At 45.3% G+C, this 15,492-nt stretch overlaps 1 protein-coding gene and 1 long non-coding RNA gene across 5 annotated transcripts in view; one reads left to right on the top strand and one right to left on the bottom strand.

Moving 5' to 3' along the window:
• Positions 1 to 15,492, top strand: part of LOC6043247 (A disintegrin and metalloproteinase with thrombospondin motifs 9) — a 355,560-nt gene that overhangs the window by 257,926 nt on the left and 82,142 nt on the right. The gene's annotated exons all lie outside the window — the stretch shown is intronic.
• LOC119768778 lies at positions 7,876 to 14,403 on the bottom strand. The gene is made up of 4 exons (XR_005278221.1): positions 13,955 to 14,403; positions 13,147 to 13,346; positions 10,541 to 10,695; positions 7,876 to 8,212 (listed from the first exon to the last, which is right to left on the bottom strand). It is a non-coding gene; the product is annotated as an uncharacterized LOC119768778 (long non-coding RNA).

Here is a 15,492-nt window from a genome sequence, read left to right as displayed (position 1 = left end):
AGTAAATCATACGCGGATGCGTCCTCCCCTCGAACCGAGCTGGGAATGGATCGGCTTTCGACTAAGATTGCCAAATTTGGGTTCGTGGAAATGGTCGTTAGTTAGCATTTGAAGCAGGACTAGTTGGCGAAATTTCCGAAAAAGTTTGCTCGAATTTATTGCAATACAGTCAAGATTCTTATATCGGAAATTTTAACTGGGAAATTCCCTACAAAATTTTCGATTTCATGCATTTTTATTATTTAATTTGGTTCAAACTTTATAGGGGCCTTTCCTGTGACCAAAGAAGATTTTGTTTGCCATTGGTTCATCCATGTAAGGCTCCATACAATTTTGGAGGAATTGTCTGATCGATTTTGTGTTTTCGGCAAAGCTGATGGCATTGATGAGAATTGTCACTATTAGGTTTTGCGCCGACTCGATTTAGAGGTTAGAAGAAGTGCACTGTTTACATGGACTTAGCACAGTTCGATGCGGTCGTCGATTTTGTTCGGGGAAATTCGTCGACAATCGACGAAGACCATGTAAACAGTGCACACGAGCTGTCAAATGACGTCACGGTGTAAAACCTAATATTGGACCTAGTACCTATAATGGATAAGCGGCAAAATGACGGCGATTTCCTCAATTTCTGAACTATTTCTTGTAATCGTTCGCTATAGGAAAATTCTTAAAACCACTATCAACATTTTTCCACTCCCGTCTCAACGAAATAATGACATTTGATTAGTTTTCAGAGTAAAATTCATAACGTGTTTTCGTTTTTCGTTGCACTTTCACATTTCAGATTTGGATTCAAATTATGGGCATAAGCTTAAGTAACACAGTAAAAAATGGAGTAAATTTTAAAGGTTGAAACCTCTTTTATAATGTAATTTTAGCTCAATTTAGACTGAAAAAGTGACATTACACGAGAAAAGTGGTAAAATTACACATTTTCAGATGTGAAATTGCACATTTTTTTGACATAACATTACCCCTTCCCAGATGTAATATTACCATGATTTTGTTTACTGTGAACCAGTTGAGCACTTTGCCAACTTGAGTGCCGCCTTCAACGAAAATATTTTTATTTAGGTCTAAAATTCATCCTAAAACTTATTGACATGTTTAACTTGATAAAAAAATAATCGTTAATGTACATGATATAAAATCAGTCGCAAATGGCTTGTTTTGGTTTAGGGACAACACGCACCTGCCAAGAAAAGGGGTCAAGAAATGGCTTTACGAACAGCAGAACAAAGGAGGGGGTATGATTGCTTGGGGCTTTTCTTCGCCCTCTCTGGCTTGCTTTCGCTACGGTTGCTGGTCTTTGGATTTTTTTCCTGACTGGTTCCTTCCGAAGTGCATATACCGCTTTAACTTCCGGTTATGTTTGTGACATAACTACTTTGACTTTTATTTTTAGGGGACGAAACCCGCATTTTTTTAGGTCCTAGAGAAATACGGAACAAAAGTTTTCCGCCGAGTCATGATATTTTCAAAAGAAAAACCTTGAAAAAATAAAAACTGATTACTGATATACACACAGCTAAAAAAATAGTAATCAAGCTGCCTTTAAAAGGTCTGAGTGTAAAATAAATATTGCATTATTTTAAGCAATTTTATGTAATTTTACACCCTGAAATATGTAGCCCATCGGTATGGGAAACCTACTTGACCGAAATGTAAAGCCCATATATGCATTTATCCTGTCAGCTTTACATCGGTCTGATGACCGAGTGGGCTAAGGCGTCAGTCCTTACTGTTGGTGCTGGGTTTGAATCCCTTCGGCTGCAACTTTTTTTTGTGTTTGCAAAAAATGTACATGCAGTGTGTAATATTAAGTGTTTATTTGGACGAAGGTGATGTGCATGCTTTTGCATGCGATTTTATCATCGGAATTTTTGCTGTGCAGCGGACAAAAGAAAAAGAAACAGGAAAATTTAAGTTTTCATCAAAAAAAATCAAATTATTCGCTCTACAGCATTGCCTTGGCGTTCTCGATTACGAGATTCCTACTCGAAACTAGGTGTCCGAAGGCTTGATTGTTGAGGCAATTGCAAACCCCTTCTTACACCTAAGGTTCCATCCACCCCGGAATTCGAACTGACGACTTTTGGATTGTTAGTCCAACTGTCTACCAGCGACTCCACCGAGGCAGGGCCCAGGGAGACGACTCCTACACCTGGACTGAGCTAACGACCTAACCTTTTTAGGTTAGTCCGGGGCCAACATTTACTTCCCGTCCGACGGAAGGCGTGATCAGACAAATCTCGTCTCGAAAAATACCACCGGGACCTTCTGGGATCAAACCCAGGCCGACTGGGTGAGAGGCAACCACGCTTACCCCTACACCACGGTCCCGGTTTTCATAGTCTCATCAAAATAGACCCCCTTTTAATGCCAATATCTGAACAACCAATAGTTCAGTTTTTATTGTTGAAATTATTTGAATCAAGACTAACATTTCAAAAAGGCGTCTGCCTGTGTGGATCAATCGGACCGCGCACTGGACTCACAATCCAGAGGTCGCTGGTTCGAATCCCGAGGCGGACGCAAAAAATTCTAAGTGTAAAATATAGGTATTCGGTGCCCTCTCCCCGTGCCATACCTTCACACTTAGGAGACCCGGGAGGCGGAGTCTTGTCGCAAAAAGAACGATACACACCTGTGGATCCGTTGACGAAACCGCAAGGTTTAAGAGGGCCACATTATAAGGTGTTACGTCGATTCCGTTCCGTTTTCAAAAAGGCGTGATATTGAATGTTTAGCCCTTAGTCTTGCTTCTAATTTTTTATAGTTTTCGAAGAGATCTGAAAGTTTTACAAATGTTTCTTTTTTAACATTGAACATTATTTCGAGTTTCTATCTACACAGAAAAAAAATCATGGTAATTAATATTCATCATGAAATGTTGATAGATTTTGTTTCAAAAAGAGGTGATATTCAAACATCCAAAATTTCAATTCAGACTGGATTATCCGAAAACTTTGGAAAAATGTCCCAAAGGATAATTGAATCACGAATTAAATATATTTTTTCTGATCTGTTTGCTGATTCTGATTGTTAGGCTGATGAAATATTGAGAAAATGCATTTGGTAATTTTAAGGCAATCAACCATTCAAATTTGACTATTATGAGGTCACAGATCATGAATTTGAGGTTAGAAGTAAGAAAATAAGAAAAAAATAGAAAACGCATTGAATTTTTGAATTTAAATATGTCTTTATTGAACTTTCTTATAATAATTACATTTCATTTACATTCTAAGTGGTATGGCTAAATGCTCTTCATCTTTATTGTATTTTTCGTTTTATTATTAATTGTTCACATTCATTTATTTACTTCAAACTGTTTTACATATTTGCATTGAATCAAATACATTTGTTTAAAAAAGAAAAAAAAACACCGCATTTTTTTTTGTGATTCGATTTTCATACAAAACCTAGGATAATCGAGGCTTCGGATAATCGAACTTCGGATCATCGAAACTTTGGATAATCGGGTTTGGACTGAATCTCAAAAACGATGAAAATACATTTGGGAAAAATGCTTATCGACTATATAAAAAAAATGGAACATTGGCTAATCAAGTCTGAATTATTTCAACAAACAAAGTTTACCGAAATGGTATGCCTGTTACTGATAATATTCTTACTACAATGTCTCGCGTAGAATCAGGTACAATTCCAATTTCCGCGCCAGCAGCATCCAAACGAGCATAGGTATTTATCATAAGGAAGAACTCTCGCCTTCAGTGCAACTTCAACCGAGCCGCCGTGGTCATCTCGCCGATCGGCGGCAGCACCCGGGAGGTTAATTCCACTCTTTACGACCGTGCCAAATTGAAGATTTACACACGCTTCTCCAGAGTGCGGTTTGACGCGTTTTTTGCCAAGGCACACGCCGTCCAGTTTTATGTGGAACCTCCTCAGGAGCTCCTGAAGTTCTCGTATCACGCCAACAACAAGTGCAATTATGCAATGTTTACGTTTGCTGGAACCCATCGCACACTCTGGAAGCCATTACAGCTGACAGTTTTGAGTGTTCAATTTGCGGGATTCCGGAGCTGAGGACCGCAGGGACGACGTTCCCCTAATCGTGACTAATGGACATGGGAGTTCTAATCGCTCGCAACCACGAAGGTGGGGAGTTTCGTCTAACGGCACATTCTGTCACACGTGCCGGGTCCAACCCGGTGTGACTGATGAGGTCTGCAATCCTTGATGCCCTTTGCGGGGAGCCTACGCGCGGCCAAAAGATGCTCTCGCGGAGTCGGGCTGCCACAGCAATCGCCTTTTGGCGTGGGGCGATGATTACTTAACAATAGGTTGGAAGGTGCAGTTAATCTTCTTATGCAAATACCTTCTTGCCTTTTATGAATTACTGCATTCGATATGCGCGCGTAGACCGACGGGCGTGGTGCGCAAGGCGTGTCTTCCTCGCTGGGGCTGTAAACGACATACTTGGGGCCTGTGACTTGCAGGGTGAGTCGGGGTGTGATCGGATCACTCAAGTTCTGGGACAGTTGACGTCAACGCGGACCGCCCTAATGAACCCCCAACTCCCCTATACGTGCTAGGGAGACTGTCTTCTTCCGATGCTCTCAGGAATTGCATCCCATCTCAGTGAACAATTCAGGGAAAATGCAAAAATGGCTCGTTCCGTTATACGGGACGTGTGCGATCTCCAAAGAAGAGTTGACGAATGAGCCCGATGACGGTGATTATGATGGGAAATTTCGCTCGCAGGTCGGTTGTTTCAACCTGATAGAGACTTCGGGGCTTATCTCCGGCGGTTATAATGAAACGATAAAATTAAGTTCCGATAAGATCGAGCGAGTCCTTGTAACGCCCCGCGATCGCGGTCTCCTGAGGTAGTAGCAAAATTGATCATGGGGTCGGGACAGCTATGTTATTAATTGTAATTAATGATGATTCAAGCTACGTCGTTGAGCGTGCTTTCGGGCGAAATCGCGATGAAGCTGTCTCAGAATCATCGACAATTCTCGATCAGTTTAGAGTATTTAGCCCACGAAACTGGTTCATCCCGATAAATCAGCTGTTCCTAATCGAATTTCAAAATAAACATTCGCGAGATGCTGACCATTTGGAGCCCACTCATCACAGCGGTTTTGTATATTGGCAGAACGTGCCCCCGGGCACAAACAATCGCTCAGTTCAGCATCTTGCGCCATTTTTTTCCTCCACTCTGCATATGGAACTGAACGGCGACGTGCTCTTCAGAGTAATGTAATGGCTACCCACTAATTTTACCCTCGGAGATTTATGAGGCCATTGCGCAATCCGTCCACCGCAACCAGTCCGTCAGTACCGGGAGGGTTTCTAGAGCGTGACAACTACTAAACTAGGACATTGTTGTATTCCCTTTTCCCTTAATGAGAACTATTCAAATTTCCCATTAAAATAACACCCACAATTTGTGCCCTTTAAACGCCGCGACGCAAAACACCTTGAGGCGAGTTGTGACAGTTGACACAAGCCATGTGTCAAACTTTTCGCAACTCCCAGTTCGCTTGCACTGAACCGCTAAACGCACCGCGCGCGCGCGAGCGCAAACTCAATTAAATGTCAACAAACTTGTCTCGCGTGTCGGCTTTGTCAGCTCGAGTTTGGATTTGGTTTTATCCTTCAAACTGCAGCAACAGCAGCAGAAGTCGCTAAATTTCGACCGAAAAGAAGTCGAATGTTGTTCTGTTAAACATATCATGCCTGCGCCGAGAAGAGCGGACCATTCTTCGAGCACTTGTCAAACAGAGCGACGGCGGAGTTGACCCAAGCACGTGTATAAAAATATTTGCCCAAGCTGTCGGTTCGCGCTGCTGCCGGGCCGTAGTTGCTGGTCAGGTGGAATAATTGTTGTATGTTCAGTGAAGTTGAGAAATGTCCTACCGGGTGGTATTATAACGAGCTAAGAAAAACATTGAAAAACTAAATAAACTTGGAGCTTTGAATGGTTCAGCGGGATTTCCCAATGTTTCCGTCAGTTATGATCAGTTCTTTCAATTATTGAATGAAATTCCATTTCAGATAGATTCATACCAAGTTCTTTCAGAAATCTTGGAAATAACTTGTAGTTTCGCGTTTTTTTCCATACAATTCCAAAAATGTTGTAACCTATGGTATTTGCATCCCAAGATTAGTGCGATCGTTTGTTCCGCGGCACGTTACGGAGGGAGCACTTGAGCAGGCTTGCGGGCATAACGACCTACTAGCGTAGCTGTCCAGCCCCTACGGACGCTACCAACGCTGCACCGCTAGTTGCGCTAGTCACCGCTAGGAGCGCACGAGATCATCGCAAACGCCCGCCTTGGGTAGCGGCGATGATCAGGACGATGGGACGATGGGACAAAGGAGTCCAGAAGGGGGAGGTTGAGGATCGCTGGGAAAACCCCGCCATTGCAACGGTCACTTTGCCTGGTATCTTGAAGAGGACGGTCGATATCCGTGAAAATCACCGTCACGAAGTAGTGAAATTATAGAAGTGAAGTGGAAGATCCGGTAGACGCCATCCCGGAGAAAAGCCGTCCGACGATCTGGAGATCCGGACGCAAGCAGGAGGAGCCTGCGTTGATTTGTGGACATCCAGGTAAATACCGTTGCTTCCCCGATCTATCGCCGTCCAACCTCCCTCCGCCATCGCTAATTTCCGTCCCATTGTGCCCACAGAACCCCTCGGTGTTCGTACGCTTCGCGTACAGGCCGGCACAGACGCATTCGCCCGCCGTAAGCCACCCGACACCCGCGGTATTCCCCGCGCGGTACATCATACCGCCGAGCACGATCGCTCACGCACGAGGATCGCCCGCGACACCGTTCCGGTGTGGGAACCGCCCTCGCGACGCCGCCATTTTGGTCTGCGGACCAACCGTCGCGAGATAAGACGCCAGCCTCGCCAGCCGTTACACCAACCGACGCCGGAAACCAGGCAGACCGGTGGATTCGTCCGCCGTAGTCCCAGAGTCCGTCAACATACTCGGGAGCGTCGAGGCAGGTGGCGCAGAAGAGGGTCGAGTACGAGAGCAGCAGCTGACCGCCCATAGTGGTCGCACAACAAGAGAGGAAGACGTGTCCCGCCCCGGTAGACCGAGTCCCGGAGGTCGGTGGAGGCGTGTAGCCGTTGTTCGAGGAACGCGAGCTGAAAGTGAGCGGAAGCAGCAGTTCCGGAAAGGGGCCCCGACGAAGAAGAAGGAAGAAGGACGTGTGAGGTAGGATTAGCTAGTAAGGAAGTGGGAGAACTAGTAAGTGAGGTAGCCACGCAGCTTGAGTCTGCCGAATAAAAACACGAGTTTCCGGAATAAAGTGGGCTTGTTTTGTCCGTTGGTCCAATCGAGTGTTTCCCTTTCCGATTCCGGATTAACATGCCGACCCTGAGGCAAAGAGGGGGGTCTCACTGATGCTGGGGTAGCCCACCATTAGTTACACTTGGCGCCCAACTAGAAATTAGTTTAACTGTTTCGTGTTTGGGTTCACTTGAGGACTTTAGACGATTTGCCCACTTCTCTGGGAAAACGCCCATTATTCAGGTGCAAAAGTTGTCTAATCGTCAAAATACAAACAGAAGTGACGCTAATATTTGAATTTTTGAGTTCCGAGGAGGGGTTTTGGAAGTCTACGCTAGGAGGAACGACCACCAGACATTGGCAAAGTAATTGGTTGGAGATTTCGTAAAATTTTGTTTGAATTCCGGAATAGAATTCGTATCGGTGGAGTGTCGTTTCCTTCGGACTAGTTGAGTGAAAACACCAGGCAAAATAAGTGATTTATTCCCCGTACAAAAGTACGATTACAAAAGTTTCGACTAACACTAGGTTTTTTTTTACAATTATTCGCTATTTGCTCATTCATTCAAGAGCGTGATTCAATTCTGGGTTTTTTCAATTCATTGTTGATCAGTTGGTGTTCATCAATGAACAGTTTCATTCAATAGGTTATCAAATTATCTCAGTTAGCGAATCAATTTTAGGTATTTTTCTTAATTTGTAGTTGAGATTGCTCATTTCTAGTATTTTTTAAATTAATTTTCTTTTTAATTACAAAATCTTTGATTTTCTTTGCACCCAAGATGGATATGGTCCATTTGTTGTCACTGTATCGCGGGATGAATACGGGTCATTTGACCGTTGATGAACTCGAACATGAGCTGAAGATCCGCGACATTCCGTTTGATTCATCGCGCAGCGTAGCCGAACGTGCGTTGCGTAATCGCCTAAAAGAAGAGAGAGAATTAAAACATGTTGTGTATGAGCAAATGAATGGTTCAGTGTTGGATGAATTGGAAGCGTGTGAGTTGAAAGTGAGTGAGATTAAGTCCCACTTGGAAAGCCGGAAATCCAAGCAAGCACCAGAACAGTCATTCAAGACTAGGATTCTGCATTGCGTTTTCCGCTTGGAACGTTTGAGAACATACACCACCAAGGATGATGAACTGAATTCATTAGCAGAAACAGCTCGAGCGTGTATGAAGCTGCTAAATACTTTCTTTTCTATTTCTTCACATTTGCCCGAAGTACGTGAAGCAGAGTTAGCACTCATTAACCAGAGTCTAACGGAAATAATGAAGAAACAGGATGCGGAAAAAGGAAATGGAAAAGGAGCGGAAGAAGATAATGAATCTTGGAATAGTACTGAAGAGAATAATGGAGAGGAAATTGCTGGAATTGTTGGTGAAACTGGATCTGTTAGTGGAAATGGTAAGGGAAATGGTAGTGGAGTTGGTAGTGGAGTTGGTAGTGGTGATGGAAAAAGTGTTGGAAAACCTGGTGACGTGGAAAGAGCTGAATTTGAACAGTGGAAAGAACAAAAAGTGGAACTAATAAACGTGGTCAACAAGTTGTTGGAACACATTCAAGTTCTAGAAGCGAAACAGGCTGAGAAAGAGGTGGAGAAAGAAAAACCGGAAGTACAGGCCAAGCCAGCCAACAGTACGCAACTTGGAGTAGACGCGAACAAGGACAAAAAGGACGAGGGTAAAAGCCAGCAGAATCCAGGTGATTTTCTCGCGTGGCTCAACCAAAGAAATAGTTCATTGGGAAGCTTCGGTAACTCAGAGAATGAACATAACAAACCAGAGGAAGTTCATTCCGGCAAGGATGAACCGAAGGAAAAGAAAACCGGATTTGGTAGGAGTTTACCGGTGCATAAGTGGACGGTTCGTTATGACGGGATGGACAACGGGAGGAAACTGAACGAGTTTTTGAAGGAGGTGGAGTTCAACGCTCGTTCAGAGAACATTTCGGAGTCCGAGTTGTTCCAGTGTGCGCATCATTTGTTCACGAGGAAAGCACGTTCTTGGTTCATGGAAGTGAACGGGAATAATGAACTGGGTTCATGGAAGAAGTTGGTGGATGAATTGAAGAGCGAATTCTTGCCGATCGACATCGATTACGTCTATGAGCGGCAGGCCAACAATCGCAAGCAAATGTCCAGGGAGAAGTTCCAGGACTATTACTTGGACATGGTCCGGATCTTCCGCTGTATGACGAATCCGTGGGATGAGAAACGGAAGTTTGACGTTCTCTTCCGCAATACTCGCGAGGACTGCCAAATAGCGATGCTAGCCGCAGAAATCAAGACGATTCCATCGATGAAGGAATTCGGTAAGCGATTCGACTCTGTCAATTGGAAGCTGTATCAGAAGGGAGAAAAGTACACGCCGCGATCAGCGCACGTGGAGGAGGTGCAAACACAGCGGTCGTCGTACCAGAACACCGGAAATAGGTACCAGAACTCGAATCGTTTCCAGGGTGGAAACCGATCGCAGGGTGGTTACCAACAGCAAGGTCAGAACCAACAAAACCGTCCGTACTACAACAAGAACAACAGCAACGGAAACTACAATCAGAAAAGCTCGTGGAAGCCAGAACAGCAGATACAGCAGAGCAACGGAAATCAGAAGGAGAACAAACCAAGGGTTGACGAGAGGGCTCAACCGAAACCGAACACCCAGAATCGCGAGAACAGCACTGCTGCAGGTTCGAGTGGAACCAGTGCCTTACAGCGGATCGTGAAGGCGTACATTCCGGTCAAACGGGATATTTGCTTCAATTGTCACGTTGCAGGTCATGGCCATGAGGAATGCCGGCAGGAGAGGAGCGTGTTCTGCGTGCGGTGTGGTTTTCCGGGGTTTTCTACGAAAGATTGCCCGTATTGTGAAGCAAAAAACATGCAAAAGACTGCTCAGTGAGGCGAGTCAGTCTCACGGGAAGCTCCAGAAGACCTCACGAAGATACCGAAGCGTCGGAAGCACTCCAACAGCTAGGATATTCGAGGGTTGATGGAGAGAAGAAAGAAGAAGATGCTGAAGTGGCAACGATGCTTGTTACAGTGAGCAACGGCGATCGTAGGCCGTTTGCAAGAGTGGAAATGTTGGGAATATCGGTTGTTGGACTTCTTGATAGTGGTGCACAGCGCACAGTTTTAGGTGTTGGTGGAAGAAAGTTAGTGAAGTTGTTAAGTTTAAAGTTGAAACCCACGAATATTGATTTGAAGACAGCCGGAGGTGAGAGTTTAGAGGTGATTGGGTGTAGTGACATACCGATTACGTTCAATGGTGTTACGAAGATTCTGTCCGTGATGATCGCGCCGAAGCTGAACAGGAAGTGCATCCTCGGCTACGACTTCTGGCAGAAGTTCGGCATCAGGCCAACGATGGAATCCGTCGAGGTGGTTGATGAGCAGGTCGATGAAGATCTAGAAGACGCAGAAGAAGAATTAGAAGAAGAGCAAAAAAAACAGTTGGAAGATGTACAGAAGATGTTTCTCGTTGCCAGCGAAGGAGTCGTCGGAAAGACGGACCTGCTGGAACACAAAATCGAGCTGAAGGAGGAGTTCGTACAGTCCGAACCGGTCCGGAAGAATCCGTATCCGTGGAGCCCAGAAATACAAAAGAAGATTCATATAGCTGTGGAAAAGATGCTCCGGGACGGAATCATCGAACCGTCGGAGTCGGATTGGGCGTTGCCGGTCGTTCCGGTCAAGAAGAGAGACAGCGAGGAGATCAGGCTGTGTCTCGATGCTCGTAAGCTGAACGAGCGCACCAAGAGGGATGCGTACCCTCTGCCCCATCAGAACAGAATATTGAGTCATCTGGGGCCGTTCAAGTACCTGTCCACCATAGACTTGAGCCAGGCGTTCTTGCAGGTGCCGTTGAGTGAGGAGTGCAGGAAGTACACCGCTTTCTCCATTCCCGGAATGGGATTATTCCAGTTCAAGCGACTTCCGTTTGGACTGATCAACAGCCCGGCAACCTTAAGCAAGCTCATGGACAAAGTCTTAGGATTCGGGGCACTTGAGCCGTCCATTTTGTCTATTTAGATGACATTGTGGTGGCCAGTCACACGTTTGACGACCACATTGCGAAACTGACAGAACTTGCGGAGCGGTTGAAAAACGCGAATTTGCGCATCAACCTCGAAAAGTCCAAGTTCTGCTGCTACGAATTGCCGTATCTCGGTTACATCCTGTCGCGAGAAGGAATGCGGCCCAATCCAGATAGAGTCCAAGCTATCTTAGGATATGAGGCCCCAAACTCGGTCAGGTCGCTGAGACGATTCCTCGGTATGGTCAACTACTACCGTAGGTTCATCGATAAGTTCAGCGAACTTACTGCGCCGCTCACGGACTTGCTAAAGAACAAGCCGAAGCGAGTGGTGTGGTCTAAAGCAGCAGACTTAGCTTTTCGGGCCATCAAGGAGAGGCTGATTTCAGCTCCAGTGATGGCCAATCCCGACTTTAAGCTACCGTTCTGTGTCCAAACGGACGCAAGCGACACCGCGATAGCCGGAGTTCTGACACAGGTTCACGATGGTGTGGAGAGGGTGATCGCGTATCACTCAGAGAAGCTGAAGGGTGCTGAGTTGAACTACCATGCTGCGGAGAAAGAGGGTTTAGCTGCGCTCCGTTGCATCGAGAAGTTCCGCTGCTATATTGAGGGCACTCATTTCACGCTGGTGACCGATTCATCCGCGCTCACGTTCATTATGCGAGCAAAGTGGAGGTCGTCGTCGCGTCTGAGTCGTTGGAGCATAACCTTCCAGCAGTACGACATGGAGGTGAAGCACAGAAAGGGAAAGGAGAACATCGTACCCGACGCGCTGTCGCGGTCGATTGAGACGCTCGACGTGGGCGATGACGACAACTGGTACCGGAATCTGTACAATGCTGTTGAGGACGATCCGGAGAAGTATCTGGACTTCCGCATCGAGAACGGGAAGCTGTTCAAGTTTGTGTCGTCCAAGTCCGACGTGCTGGACTACAGATTTGAATGGAAGGAGTGTGTACCAGAATCAGCACGAGAGCAAGTCATGCGGCAAGAGCACGACGGCTGCTTGCACATCGGCTTCGAAAAGTGCATTGAGAAGCTCAAGAGGAGGTTTTACTGGCCTCGAATGAGCGCAGACTTGAAGAAGTACATCAACAGGTGCGACACCTGTAAGGAGACAAAACATTCGACCGTGTCTACTGAGCCGATGATGGGACAACAACGAGTAGCGGTTAGGCCATTCCAGATTGTCTGCATGGACTACATACAGTCGCTTCCGCGTAGCAAGAAAGGGAACGCACACTTATTGGTCGTCTTAGACGTCTTTTCTAAGTATTGCCTTCTTGCTCCGGTCCGGAAGATTTCGTCTGCTAGTCTGTGCAGCATTCTGGAAGAGCAGTGGCTGCGAAAGTTGTCTGTGCCCCAGTACATCATCACCGACAACGCAACTACGTTCCTGTCGAAGGAGTTCCAGGACCTGTTGAAACGGTATGGAATCCAGCATTGGGCAAACGCTCGTCACAGGAGCCAAGCAAATCCCACCGAGCGCTTGAACCGTACGATCAACGCGATGATCCGCACGTACGTCCGGCAAGATCAACGGCTGTGGGATACTAAAATCTCAGAGATTGAGTTCATCCTGAACAACACGGTCCACGCAACAACGAAGTTTACGCCACACAGAGTAGTGTTCGGGCACGAAGCGGTGACCCGAGGAATGGACCATCAGCTCGAGGACGATGAGGAACTCACCGAGCAAGAGCGTATGGAACGCATGCATGGAGTGAACAAGAAGACCTACGAGCTGGTCAAAGAGAACCTGCAGAAGGCGCACGAGAGTACAAAAAGGCAGTATGATCTGAGGCACAAAAGGTACTCACCGGTGTTCGATGTTGGACAGCGCGTCTTTAAGAGATCCTTCCAGCAGTCGGCGGCGAACAAGTCCTTCAATGCCAAGCTTGGGCCTACGTACGTCCCGTGCATCATCGTCGCGAAGAAGGGAACGAGTTCCTACGAAGTGTCCGACATGAATGGTCGCTCACTGGGAGTCTTCTCAGCGGCGGATTTGAAAGCATGATCTCTGAAAGAGGGACATGGCTTAGTTCGAGGACAGAGGTTCATCTGAGAGGAGGTCAAGGTCGATATAGATGTGATTCCGCAAATTCATTCATCAGGAGTTCTCATCTAAGTCGCCTTGCGCAATCCACAGCGCATGAATGAACCGAGTGTCACTCATCAATGGGTTCATTGACACATGAACGCCCACGCATCGCAAGCACCAGTATGGAAAAGTGCATCCTAGGAAATCATTGATCAAATTTTAAGTGGAAGTTTTAAAGTGTCGTAATTGAGTGTTATTTTGTGTTTGTGAATCAATTTTATGTTTTATCGGTGCACAATGTTCCATTCATCTCTCAGGCAACATTATCAAGAATATTTCTAAAGTTGCACTACGAGAAGGGAATGTGGAAGGAAAATTGCATCGGAGTTCAAAGTGTGTGTGAAAGAACATGTTAATGAGTCGTGAGGAGTGAGCAAATGAGTTGGCTAACCATGAAGTTGCAAGAAGATTTTTGTCATATACCATGCATCACTATTTAGCTTTTTTCAATTTATAACTAGGATTTTTTCGCTTAATTTTTCACCTAGTGGACGCACTTCCGTGAAATTTGAGCACTTCATACTTACCAAAAGCATAGCATTGCATAATTCATATCAGAGCATATTGCATCTCTGATGAGCTTGTTTGAGAGATATGGGATTTTTGGGGTAGAATTCGGGAATAAAACTTCAAATGATTATAAAGGTACCTTTTTAAACTGATACGTATCAGGAAAATAATAAAATAAATTCCCATTTCTACACAAATCGCCGATTTTCTCACAAACAACCGCATCGCGATCTTGCACAGGCCACATTTTTTATCACCAATAGTAGTTTGACAGGTTCAGGTCACTCAGCAAACCCGAAGAAGCAGCACACACACTGATACGAATGATAACGATAAAGATTATAGCACGAATTGGTTCGATAAAGGAGATCTCCGACACTCACGTAGTGAATTATTTCAACCGTCGCTTGATGCGAATAGGTTTTTGATCGCGATATTTGTTTGAATTTGTTTATTCCGGAATTAATTAATTTATTACCATGGTATTATTTGTAATTTGCATGCAGCAGAAAATTTGAAAATAAAAAAAAAATTTAAAAAAATCAAAAGTTATAAAAATTTGCATGCTTGAGTATAATTTTAATTTGTAAATATTTTAATTTGTTATTTATTTATTTATTTGACTTGTAAATATTGTAATTTAAATGTTGTCAATGTCGGTTAATATATCAAGAATGGAGATCGCTGGAGACCGGAGTTGAAATATACGTTGATGGTCAGTAACAGGTTTCGGCCTTGAAACTGAGAGGAGTCGACTTAGGTTGACGATGATAACTTATGACCCCGCCCATTACCCTTGATATAAGTGTTGTGAACTTGTGTATTCTGACTTGACTTAGTACAACGGACTCAATTTTCAAATATTTCTGGTTACTTTGAGTTAAAACAACGATGTGCAGTCAATTCTTTGTTCTTGTCTCGTGGTTCAGAGGTAAGCGGTTCGTATATAGTGCTCAGTGCAAAACGAAAAATGTTAAAAAAAAAATATTAGTTCTAATATTTTTTTTACCCGAGCGAGGGGAGAGTGTAACCTATGGTATTTGCATCCCAAGATTAGTGCGATCGTTTGTTCCGCGGCACGTTACGGAGGGAGCACTTGAGCAGGCTTGCGGGCATAACGACCTACTAGCGTAGCTGTCCAGCCCCTACGGACGCTACCAACGCTGCACCGCTAGTTGCGCTAGTCACCGCTAGGAGCGCACGAGATCATCGCAAACGCCCGCCTTGGGTAGCGGCGATGATCAGGACGATGGGACGATGGGACAAAGGAGTCCAGAAGGGGGAGGTTGAGGATCGCTGGGAAAACCCCGCCATTGCAACGGTCACTTTGCCTGGTATCTTGAAGAGGACGGTCGATATCCGTGAAAATCACCGTCACGAAGTAGTGAAATTATAGAAGTGAAGTGGAAGATCCGGTAGACGCCATCCCGGAGAAAAGCCGTCCGACGATCTGGAGATCCGGACGCAAGCAGGAGGAGCCTGCGTTGATTTGTGGACATCCAGGTAAATACCGTTGCTTCCCGATCTATCGCCGTCCAACCTCCCTCCGCCATCG

The sequence above is a fragment of the Culex quinquefasciatus genome, chromosome 3 (assembly GCF_015732765.1).
Source record: "Culex quinquefasciatus strain JHB chromosome 3, VPISU_Cqui_1.0_pri_paternal, whole genome shotgun sequence".
NCBI lineage: Eukaryota > Metazoa > Arthropoda > Insecta > Diptera > Culicidae > Culex > Culex quinquefasciatus.
This window is presented reverse-complemented; position numbering and strand designations above follow the sequence as displayed.